General features: G+C 40.8%; 1 long non-coding RNA gene across 1 annotated transcript; it reads right to left on the bottom strand.

Annotated features, from left to right (window-relative positions):
• Positions 1–11764: 11764 nt before the first annotated feature.
• Positions 11765–12581, bottom strand: LOC125384252. Its single transcript, XR_007223086.1, has 2 exons — positions 12449–12581; positions 11765–12082 (listed from the first exon to the last, which is right to left on the bottom strand). It is a non-coding gene; the product is annotated as an uncharacterized LOC125384252 (long non-coding RNA).
• Between the last annotated feature and the right edge of the window lie 676 nt (positions 12582–13257).

The raw sequence follows: 13257 nt of genomic DNA, 5'->3' as shown, positions 1-13257 counted from the left end.
TGTCTTCATATTTGGAACTATGGTGTATATACAAACTCCGCAGACACCAGTCGGTTTTGGTGACCTTGATCCCATTTTCAAGGTCACAGCAGACAAATCTGCTTTTGGAGTTGGAAAACGGTGTTGCCGCGATATCTCAAGAACTAAACACTGGATTGTCTTCATATTTGGAACTATGGTGTATATACAGACTCCGCAGACACCAGTCGGTTTTGGTGACCTTGATCCCATTTTCAAGGTCACAGCAGACAAATCTGCTTTTAGAGTTGGAAAACGGTGTTGCCGCGATATCTCAAGAACTAAACACTGGATTGTCTTCATATTTGGAACTATAGTGTATATACAGACTCCGCAGACACCAGTCGGTTTTGGTGACCTTGATCCCATTTTCAAGGTCACAGCAGGCAAATCTGCTTTTAGAGTTGGAAAACGGTGTTGCCGCGATATCTCAAGAACTAAACCTCTCGATTGTCTTCATATTTGGAACTATGGTGTATATACAGACACCGCAGACACCAGTCGGTTTTGGTGACCTTGACCCCATTTTCAAGGTCACAGCAGGCAAATCTGCTTTTGGAGTTAGAAAACGGTGTTGCCGCGATATCTCAAGAACTAATCGCTGGATTGTCTTCATATTTGGAACTAAAGTGTATATACAGACACCACATACACCTGTCAGATTTGGTGACCTTGACCCCATTTTCAAGGTCACAGCAGGCAAATCTGTTTTTGGAGTTGGAAAACGGTGTTGCCACAATATCTCAAGAACTAATCGCTGGATTTTCTTCATATTTGGTACTATGGTGTATATGGCGGGGGATATTTCGTCACTCTGTGACAAATGCTTGTTATCCATGATATCAGTGTGGGTCCCCTGCCGTGATATTTCTGGAATATTGCTAAAAGCAGCATAAAACCATACTCACTCATGTTATCAGTGTAGGGCTGTGACAGGTACGCAAGTACCCAATAACAGGTTAAGTACAGATGGACTCCAAGGACTCGAATACCTGAGGAAGGGAGATAACCAGTGGCCAAAATAATAACCTATCTGCCTGCCCGTGGCTGGTAACTTTTCTGTCGGGCTGCATGAAATTTTCCTCCACCTGCCCGACTGTTTTATAATATTTATAATGCAGGGAGGTAACTTTGAAGATGGGCAGGCAACACTTATTGAAATTATTTTGAACACTGAGATAACTCTAAATGAAAGGACACATACTCTACTCTAGATAGCAGTACACGTGCCGTGGTAGTCCAAAGAACTGGAAGAGAAAGATATCCTGCAATGTGTGGTTTCACTTTGACCTTGATCTGCCTAAAAAGAAACAACATGCGTTTATAGGACATACTGCTGAGATGCACAAAAACTCCAACCAGCTTATTACATAAACATTTTAGTATGAAACAGATATTTTCCAAATCCTTTCATGTTTCTAATCAGGGTACTCACATGATTTGATAAACTTCGCGAAGTAAGACCTGTTTATATACAATATAGATATTGATTATTGATCTGAATGTCTTGACTGGGCACCGCCAATTTGTTTGAAGCATATGCAAGTGATGTGAGAGGTAGAATCTGATTGGTCAATAGGAGGGACTAACTCGTAATAACCACTGGTGGCGCTACAATTGAGCCAAGAAATTCCAGCCTAATTCTGTAAGGGTGAAACTGGACTTTTAGTCAGTTAACTCCCTTGCCTCAAGAGTGAGTGAGTGAGTTGGGTTTTACGCCGCTTTTAACATTATTCCAGTTATATCACAGTGTGTCAGCTTAATGTGGGAGGAAAGCTCAAAGTGATGCAGGTCTCAGATGTTTACCACTTCCGTGAAACCCAGAGGCATTGGTATGGTGCTGACAAACCTAGAAATATAATCGGGGTGAACCGGGATTTGAACCAACAATCATAGGTTTCTGGCGTGCCCAAGGGATACAACTCTGCACAGCGAATCGCAACGCTTTAGACGACTGGGCCACCCGTGCCCGACGTCTTGCCTCAGGAAGATGGACTGGAAGAGTCTGGTTGTAACCAGTTTTGAAAATCATTTAAATGCTAATGCATCTAAAATTATAGTAAATATGACAGTATTTCACTTTAAGATTAGTGTCAGGTGCAGGACATACAGCCCTAATGTTAAACTTACTACTTATTTTGGACAATTTAAATCATCATACCTTTCATGAAAGTTTAATTATGTCATTCTTTAACCTCTTACTTTTACTTAAAGGATAATGTTTTCTGGAGAGTTTTGTCAAATTTATTAATCTGACTTGTATCAAAGTTAAATAAAAGTTTGATACCAGTCAGGTAGCCAGTATAATTATTTTGTTTATTTTATGACTTGTATGGTTATTACTGAAAATCAAGTTGCAAGTTTACAGTGCATGTTCTATTTAAAATTAAACCTTATAAAAAAAGGAAAGTGACCTCTATATTTACCATTTGAAGCTTTATTCACATTCACTAAAATGCAGTTGAAATCTGTTGATGTTTCCTCTGTGCATTTTACTTCTGGTGCATGAGCAAGGTTGCCTGAGTTGCCTCCCTTTGTTTTGCAAAGCCTTTGACTTTCACTGTGCGTGCTTGTCAACATTTTCTTTTATAGAATTGTTTGATGTACTGTTAGAATTTGCATCTTTGTGAGCAATTGATACAAGCAACTTGCAGATTTATAGAGAATGTCATATCAATTTCCATGACATCAGCAAAAACAGGATACTGGAGACTGAGTCAGGTAATGAGAAGCAGGTAACGTATATGTCCGTAGATAAGCCAGTCTCATAGTTAAGCCGAGGTAGGAACTTGATCCTTGAGATCTGTATCCAAATGGTATCTCCAGTACATGAGACGGACCACCAACCTGCCAACATATTGGCGTCATCGGAAACATAATATCAACAAATCTGTATTGAATTACACAAGTTAATCTTGTTGTTACACTATCCGTTAATGAAAAGTGTTCACTGTAAACCTAGATTTATGTATGTAACCTCTTTTATTAATTTTATTCCAAGTTTCTTTCAATAATGTTGACGTAAGTTTCGGCGAAATTATGTGTCCGTCTAACAATTACAACTTCCGTTTACCCAGTTCCATAGGGTCTCCTTTACCGCATACCACGACAGCAGCAACTCACAGTATTCACAACAACCGCATTCATATTACCGTTCATTTAAACGAACCTTAGTTAACAGAGAATTTAGACATGTACCATAACTGCCACACTCTGACTTGTTAAGTGTGAAACAAATAAGTGACTTTCTGTGTTTTTGTAAAGCGTGGAAAGAAGTGATTGTCATCTGGTTTTATATACCCATGTATGGTGCACTGTCAAACCATTTGGTCCTACTTGCAATAAATCCTGTGAAGAACCAGATTAGAATTGGTCATTAGCAACTCATGCTTGTCATAAGAGGCGACTAACAGGATCAGGTGGTCAGGCTCACTGACTTGGTTGATGCGTGTCATCATGTCCCAATTCTTGCTGTAAAAGGTGTCTGTGCTTCTCGTAAGAGGCGACTAAGGGGAAAGGGTGGTCAGGCTCGCTGACTTGGTTGATGCATGTCATCGTATCCCAATTGCATGGATCGATGTTCATGATGTCAATCACTGGATTGTCTGGCGCAGACTCGATTATTTACAGATCGCTGTCATATAGCTGGAATATTGCTGAGTGCGGCTTTTAACCAAAAAAACCCCAAAAAACAACATGCATGGTTGATGCATGTCATCGATCCCAAATGTGTGGATTGATGCTCATGATATCAACCACCGCATTGTCTGGTCCAGATTATTTACAGACTGCCATCATATAGCTGGAATATTGCTGTGTGCGGGGTTAAAAAACAAACCAACCAACAATGTTTTTGAGACCATGTAAATTTAATTAACATACCATGTATTACCCTCTCTTTCCGATATGTTTTAACCCATATGTTTAATGGGCCGATGGCATCTTCACATTTCTTGAATCATCTTCTAGATTGACAGGATACAAGTTATATATCACCGGTCAAAACCAATAAAAGGAAACTCTTGAGCCCATTCTTGCTGTAAGGGCCATGTAATGAGGATTGGATGGTCACAATGTTTGACTTTATCGGTTGAGTTATTGTACCCTGACAGTGTGGATCGTTGTTAACCAGAGACTTTGTTATTTACAAACTGTTAGGAATCTGGTTGACAGTGATTACATAATGCTATTTGTTTTTTGTGGCTCTCAACATGTGTCAGCTCCTTATCAGCCATTAGTGTGGCGTGATCATTGCTGTAGGTGCTTATTGCCCCACACAATCACAGTGTGGCTTAGCTGCTGGCCCATAATCCCAGGGCTAGTAATAGCTAAGGCAGACTTGTAACGACTTCGATGTTTTGTTTGTTACAAAACCAACTGACAGAAAAAACTGAAATGAAAAAAATTCAATGAGAGTTTTCTTTGGCTTGTTTGGAGTTGCTCTGTTTCACATACAGGTGACATTCCAGGACTGGAAGGTTGAAAAGACCACCATTTACTAGATCAAGTGAGTTTTCCTGATGAATAAAGAAAATTTGAGTTTGTTCAATTTTCGTAACTCACTGTTTTACATGACACAGAATGTGCATCCAGTAGGCACAAATGTATTGAATGGACACAGGCAAATATTACAATTTATCCAACAGGATGCACAATAATATTCGGGGGCACGGGTGGCCAAGACGTCTAAGGCGTCAAGATTCGCTCTGCAGAGTTGCGTCCCTTGGGCACCCACTATGATTGCGGGTTCGAATCCTGGTTCACCCCGATTTTGTTTCTAGGTTTGTCAGCACCATAACCGTGCTTGTGGGTTTCACCAAAGTGGTAAACATCTGAGACCTGCATTGCTTCAGGCTTTCCTCCCACATTAAGCTGGCACGCAGTGATATAGCTTGAATAATGTTAAAAGCGACGTTAAACCCAACTCACTCACACAAATAATATTCGTTGTACCCATTCCTGAACTATCAAGTTCCTGTAGTAATGGAATTATTAAATGTTACTACAGTACACTACACCATTATATTACTTAACAGGACCCTAATGTTTCCTTTAAGGATCCTTGTAATTAAGTTTTGGGGGTCCCCAAGACCCCCAGTTTTGTAGGTCACGGTAAAACCCTGGTAACTGTATTTTTATTAATAATTTATGGAGAAAAATGTGTTTGTAATAACAATTACTTATCCCCAAGTCAAGACAGAATCTCAAAGTGGTCTGCTTCGCTTTCTGATATGGTTCAACCTCTGCCTCACAAAGCATGCTAATTGTGTTGATTGGTGTATTCATGTATGAATTATTTAGTTTGAGAACCTGTTCCAGTCACCTTTCCCCATGTTGTATTGTCTGCTTCTGATGTGTTGTAGCGCGGCTAGTCCATCTGGCTAGTCACAGATTCAGTTGCCTCCTCACTGGGTATGTTACACAATAGTCATGAGAGTAAGGCAGGTTATATTTATTCAGCTTACAGATCACAAATTCGGAATAAAATAATATGTTTCAGAACACTGTCTGTCTTCCGAGTGAGTCTGTTATTTAACATCAATATTGAAAAAATAAATTAAAAAGTTCATGAAGTAGGTCATTAATGTTGCCATGGTAACCCTTTGAATTTTTAATCAAAATAACACTTTTGATGAGATTACGAACAAACAGATTTTATGATTTGATTTTCTTATTCCACCGGCCCTAATTTTTGGAAAAGAGTTTCTGTACACTGGACATTAAACAAAAGACAGTGAGACAAGCAGTCAAGAATATCACCTACATGGTGTGTCTAAGATAATTTCAAGAGCCATAAGTTTGTAAATGGTAACAACTATATATATTACATCACTTACACGTTCCTGGGACCACACCTAGTTGTGAAAAAGATTTGCACCAAAAGCATTTGTCAAAAGTCATTTAATTTTTTCCTTATTTTAGTTTTTTTGGATGTTGCCCCAGACTATTTAATTTGGAATGATGCAATCTGGATTAACTTGGTATCACTGGATCTGAATCTGACAGATTTTTGTAATGTACTATCATCAAATATGTAGTAACTAGGCACACACAATTCATATGATTCACCAAGGTATCGATTCATTGTGATTTTCCCTCTGTGATATGCAGGATCCTTACAGGACCCATGTATCGATTCATATGTTAATATATTATCAGTGTGATAAAAAATGTTTATTGAATTACACACGAAGACAAATATGACTGTGCAAAAAATCTGTCCAGACCCTTTAAGGATAGTACCGGTAAGACAAAGCCAATCTGTTTATAGCTTCAGCAATATTGCATACACGTTGTCCTGTAAATTTCCTAGCTTTTTTGTGGCTTAGGCAGAGCAGGTGAGGCAAGGGTACACCTGGGCTTGATTGGCCTCTAACTGTGCCATTTACCTTCACCCGATGCTGTGTGATAACACCAAGCTTGCTTCATGTGATATTACAGATTATATCCTACATCATCCTCCAGCTGGGATGGGTTATGGTCGGTTTCAGACTTCCTGCTCTGCTGACAAATGAGTATTTGGTGTTTATTAAGTATGGATGAAGATTATGACTGTCGGGTTGTTACACGCTTATAAAAGGCTAGCTTATAGGACCAGTTTGATTACTGGTCATCAGCTTATCTCAGTTAATGTTCGTTTATGCATCTTTGTTGTTTAATGCCAACTCAGCAATATTCCAGCTACAGTAAACTATGGTTATAACGAACTCAAAGGGACCACTAATTTTAGTTCGTAGTAACCGTAGTTCATTATTAGCATATATACAGCATATATACAACATATGGCTGGGACTAAAAATAATTTTCTTATATTCATTATATTGGTCAGTTATGTTATAAACATGTTCGTTTCAAATGTAGTTTACTCTATATGAGAGGGGGCCTATATTTTATCTTTGATATCATACATCAAATGTTTTATGTGATCTTTGACGTCATACTGAGCATATTTTATATGATCTTTGACAAATACTTTGAAGATTTTATATGATCTTTGAAATAATGCTTTGTAGAGTTTAAGAGATCTTTGACATTACTACTAATTTTCACTACTAATTAATGTTTGGTGTAACAGTTATAAATGCAAGCATTTAAGGTAAAAATCTATATATTTTACTTAGTGTGCAACTGTGATCGATACTTGTATCGAAAAGTAAAAAAATCGCGATCCATTGATGCATCAGTGTATCATCCCACTACTAATTTTTTTAGTTAAAAACTAAAAACATCTTGTAATCCCAAATATGTATGTGAGAGGTATAACGATTGACCTCCACAATAGGTACACAAAGTCTATGAAGTTTGAATAGTCTCATCAGCTGATCACTCTCTTTCGATTTTCACAGAAGTAGTTACAACGGCAGAAACTTTCGAGATTCAATAGCACAGAGTCTGCTTTTCTCAATATAACGCATCGATCTAATTATAAAAGTCGTGGGTCATGTGAACCTAAAGGTTATGACTGAACTTGAATGAAACTCGGACATGAGACAAGTGTTTGACAAATGACTTCAAAGTTTTCCAGGAACTTGTTCCATAAAAGGAATAACTCATGAATATTCATGAGCCTACAACCTTGTTTTGCTATGTTCATATGTTCAGCGGTGAGAATCTTCCGCGGTTCCTCAAAGTTTAGTGACCACAAGTTTGTTAAAATCAGATGGCTTCCCCCATAAATACCCCCAAATTATGGACCACGCTCCATTGCAAAGAAGTTTCAGATGAAAAGGAAAATATTCATTCTTATCCCTGTATGTTAATAGTAGCGAGTTGTGAGGTAATTTCAACATGTTTGTGCATTCCAATCTAATTAAGAGTCAGGAAACTTTAAATTGACAATTCGTATTAGTTTTTGGGACATAGTATATATTCTCTACAAGCGTTTAGTTTCATAGGTGGTCCCACTTTGCACTTTCCACAAGGCAAGTTTCCTTTTCAAGCCACCAATAATGCGTTTTTGTCATTGGTTTGTCTGACCCAGAACTGATTATTTCAGGCCACTGTGATAAAGCTGGACTATTGCTGACTGTAAATACTATTGTATACAGGACAAGCTCTTTTGGGGTTCTCAGGAGGTAAAAGCGATATTGATTAACCCCAGGGCTTATATCCAAATATCAAACTAAAATGCAATATACAGACCATTATGAGATTTTAATATGAGCACAGCCAGGAACAGGTTGTCTCCTTCCTGAGGCTAAAGTACTATGGCTTCAATATTACTGCCTCAGACTCTTATCTATTGGATGCCTATCTAAATAATATCACATGTATTGAATTTCTCATCAGTATGAATAGCACAGCTATTACCCTATGTTACAGATCAAGATTTGAAGAATTTTCCTATTTGTACATGGTCTACCGATAACAATTTCCTAACTACAATAATATGACCGACACACTTGTCTCCTGGCTGAGATTGGTTACATGACTGACACACCCACCTCCTGGCTGAGATTGGTTACATGACTGACACGCTTGTCTCCTGGCTGAGATAGGTTACATGACTGACACACTTGTCTCCTGGCTGAGATTGGTTACATGACTGACACACCCACCTCATGGCTGAGATTGGTTACATGACTGACACACTTGTCTCCTGGCTGAGATTGGTTACATGACTAACACACTTGTCTCCTGGCTGAGATTGGTTACATGACTGACACACCCACCTCCTGGCTGAGATTGGTTACATGACTGACACATCCACCTCCTGGCTGAGATTGGTTACATGACTGACACACCCACCTCCTGGCTGAGATTGGTTACATGACTGACACACTTGTCTCCTGGCTGAGATTGGTTACATGACTGACACACCCACCTCCTGGCAGAGATAGGTTACATGACTGACACACTTGTCTCCTGGCTGAGATTGGTTACATGACTGACACACTTGTCTCCTGGCTGAGATTGGTTACATGACTGACACACCCACCTCCTGGCTGAGATAGGTTACATGACTGACACACCCACCTCCTGGCTGAGATAGGTTACATGACTGACACACCCACCTCCTGGCTGAGATTGGTTACATGACTGACACACTTGTCTCCTGGCTGAGATTGGTTACATGACTGACACACTTGTCTCCTGTCTGAGATTGGTTACATGACTGACACACCCACCTCCTGGTTGAGATTGGTTACATGACTGACACGCTTGTCTCCTGGCTGAGATTGGTTACATGACTGACACACCCACCTCCTGGCTGAGATTGGTTACATGACTGACACGCTTGTCTCCTGGCTGAGATTGGTTACATGACTGACACACTTGTCTCCTGGCTGAGATTGGTTACATGACCGACACACTTGTCTCCTGGCTGAGATTGGTTACATGACTGACACACCCACCTCCTGGCTGAGATTGGTTACATGACTGACACGCTTGTCTCCTGGCTGAGATTGGTTACATGACTGACACACTTGTCTCCTGGCTGAGATTGGTTACATGACTGACACGCTTGTCTCCTGGCTGAGATTGGTTACATGACCGACACACCCACCTCCTGGCTGAGAATGGTTACATGACTGACACACTTGTCTCCTGGCTGAGATTGGTTACATGGCTAACACACTTGTCTCCTGGCTGAGATTGGTTACAGGACTGACACACCCACCTCCTGGCTGAGATTGGTTACATGGCTGACACACCCACCTCCTGGCTGAGATTGGTTACATGACCGACACGCTTGTCTCCTGTCTGAGATTGGTTACATGACTGACACACTTGTCTCCTGGCTGAGATTGGTTACATGACTGACACACTTGTCTCCTGGCTGAGATTGGTAACATGACCGACACACTTGTCTCCTGGCTGAGATTGGTTACATGACCGACACGCTTGTCTCATGGTTGAGATTGGTTACATGACTGACACACTTGTCTCCTGTCTGAGATTGGTTACATGACCGACACACTTGTCTCCTGGCTGAGATTGGTTACATGACCGACACACTTGTCTCCTGGCTGAGATTGGTTACATGACCGACACGCTTGTCTCCTGTCTGAGATTGGTTACATGACTGACACACTTGTCTCCTGGCTTAGATTGGTTACATGACTGACACGCTTGTCTCCTGGCTGAGATTGGTTACATGACTGACACACCCACCTCCTGGCTGAGATTGGTTACATGACTGACACACTTGTCTCCTGGCTGAGATTGGTTACATGACTGACACACCCACCTCCTGGCTGAGATTGGTTACATGACTGACACGCTTGTCTCCTGGCTGAGATTGGTTACATGACTGACACACCCACCTCCTGGCTGAGATTGGTTACATGACTGACACGCTTGTCTCCTGGCTGAGATTGGTTACATGACTGACACGCTTGTCTCCTGGCTGAGATTGGTTACATGACTGACACACCCACCTCCTGGCTGAGATTGGTTACATGACTGACACGCTTGTCTCCTGGCTGAGATTGGTTACATGACTGACACGCTTGTCTCCTGGCTGAGATTGGTTACATGACTGACACACTTGTCTCCTGGCTGAGATAAGTTACATGACTGACACACTTGTCTCCTGGCTGAGATTGGTTACATGACTGACACACTTGTCTCCTGGCTGAGATAGGTTACATGACTGACACGCTTGTCTCCTGGCTGAGATAGGTTACATGACTGACACGCTTGTCTCCTGGCTGAGATTGGTTACATGACTGACACACTTGTCTCCTGGCTGAGATAGGTTACATGACTGACACGCTTGTCTCCTGGCTGAGATAAGTTACATGACTGACACACTTGTCTCCTGGCTGAGATTGGTTACATAAAGATATCATCAAGGTTTTTTTAGCCTAGAATCAGATTAACCTCAACTAAATTGAAGACAATATGTTAAATGAAGATGTTGCGATGGTAGTTAGAACATTTGTGTCATGTGCAAAAAGAGATTATGTTGTGATGTATTTAAAAATCTGATATTTCTTGTTAGTGGGACCATCTCAAATTATCTGATAAATTATTCTAAGTTCATTCACATTTCATGTAGCGCAGCACTGTAAGGTCTTTGTCCAACTGTACCCAAAACCTACTGCAATATGTTTCATGTTGATGCAATCTGTTAAGTCAACATTGATTCCATAAATCAAAACAAAATGAAAATGTTTCATAACATCCCCCCAACCTCTCCCGGTAATGGGATCTTGCCATGGGATCTTACTGTGACAGCCCAGTCTGCACCTGGCTTTACAACCATCAGCTCATGCTGGAGTAGTCCTTTATCGGAGATTGTTGAACGAATGAGTTCATGCTTAAACAAAATGGAGCAGTGTGAATTGAAACAGAGTTAATTGACAATGTAATAACTATTAAATCCCATTTCTTTCAATGTATTGCAGATCTTGTAATTGCATAGCCTTATCTCGTGTCTTCCCATCATTGAAATGCTACTGTACAGTCATGTTTGACGAACATAAAATACAACATTGAAGACATGGTACAATAACGACAAACATTTGGCTATATGTTTTTATTGAACAATATCCTCACCAGTGGTAAAGCCTTATATTTTGTTGGTTGACATGATCGACCAACAACAAAAACTGAAATTGGAAAGGAAGAAAAAGTGAATTTTCACACGCACACAATAACCGGTAGGTGAAATGAAAATGAACCACAAGATTTTATGACTGCTGTTTTTAAGAAATTGAGAATAATAGGTACAATGTATAATAATTTTATATTCTTACAAACATAACATTTAACAGTCATACTTCCATGATGGGATAACCAGTCTTCAATAGCAGTACTAGTCTGGAAGTTGATTTCACCCTTTTCCTCTCCTCCCCTAATGTTATAAACCATCTAAAAAAAAGTTAAGAAAGGACCTTTTAGCGTATCGGTTACAGCCTATCACCAAGGTGCAAGACAGGTTTGAAAGATGGCCATCCAGCATTCATTCAAAGCGCTTCTAGATCCCAAAGTGAGGCTTACATGATTTCTATTTTTAGCATCATAGCTTTTCTACCGATCAGTCCTTGTTTTGAATACACAATACCATTCAGAAAGTGATCAAATGTAACAAATGTTATATTTGGGATAACACTTTCTTAGTCACTTTCGACCGCCTCCGTGGTCTTGTGGTAGAGCGTCTGCCCGGAGAGCGGAAGGTCCAGGGTTCGATCCCGGGCCGCGTCATACAAAAAGACGTTAAAAGATTGTACTTGTTGTTACCCTGTCTGGCGCTCGGCATTAAGGGGCTAAAACAAGGACTGGTCGGCTCGGAGTCAGTATACTGTGTCTGAGTGGGGTATTCATGTTAAACTGCGGCATGGTATCTCAGTGAGCTAGCACTATAAATCGGCATCAGTCCGGACTAGTACAAGCAGCCACACACACACACATACACGTGCATGCACGTCGCTATATAAGTGCAATAATCTTGGACGCGACGTTAAACTCAATTTCACCTCACCTTAGTCACTTTCATTCCGTGGAAGCCTTGGTGGCTGAGTGGGTTAGATCGCTGACCTAGTGTGCTAGTGATAAGGTGCCTCACTCTGGCAGTGTGGGTTCAAATCCCCAATTGGGCTCAACCCAAAACAGTTCTAGAATCTACTTTATTAAGAAAGTGTTATCCCAAATGTAACATTTGTTACAGTCCTTGTTTTGCAGGATACAAGATACATTTAATAAAGATGTTGTATTGGTAGTCATAACTCTTGTGGGGGGCACGGGTGGCCAAGTCGTCTAAGGTGCAACGATTCGCTGTGCAGAGTTGCGTCCCTTGGCCACGCCAGAAACCTATGATTGTGGGTTCGAATCCCGGTTCGTCCCGATTATGTTTCTAGCTTTGTAAGCACCATACCCGTGCTCGTGGGTTTCACCGAAGAGGTAAACGTCCTAGACATGCATCTGGGTTAGAATAGGTCTTCAGCAACCCAGTCTTGCCGTAAAAGGTGACTATGCTTGTAGTAAGAGGCAACTAACGGGATCAGGAGGTCCGGCTCACTGACTTGGTTGATCCATGTCATCGATCCCAATTGCGTGGATCGATGCTCATGTTATCAATCACTGGATTGTCTGGTCCAGACTCGATTATTTACAGACCGCTGTCATACAGCTGGAACCCAGTCTTGCCGTAAAAGGTGACTATGCTTGTAGTAAGAGGCAACTAACTGGATCAGGTGGTCAGACTCACTGACTTGGTCAGTGGTATCCCAAATACGTGGATCGATGCTTATGATGTCAATCACTGGATTGTCTGGTCCAGACTTGATTATT

The sequence above is a fragment of the Haliotis rufescens genome, unplaced genomic scaffold, assembly GCF_023055435.1.
Source record: "Haliotis rufescens isolate VD_foot unplaced genomic scaffold, xgHalRufe1.0.p SCAF_3, whole genome shotgun sequence".
NCBI classification, from domain to species: Eukaryota; Metazoa; Mollusca; class Gastropoda; order Lepetellida; family Haliotidae; genus Haliotis; species Haliotis rufescens.
The sequence above is the reverse complement of the archived record's forward strand: the minus strand, read 5'-3'. Positions and strand labels throughout refer to the sequence as shown.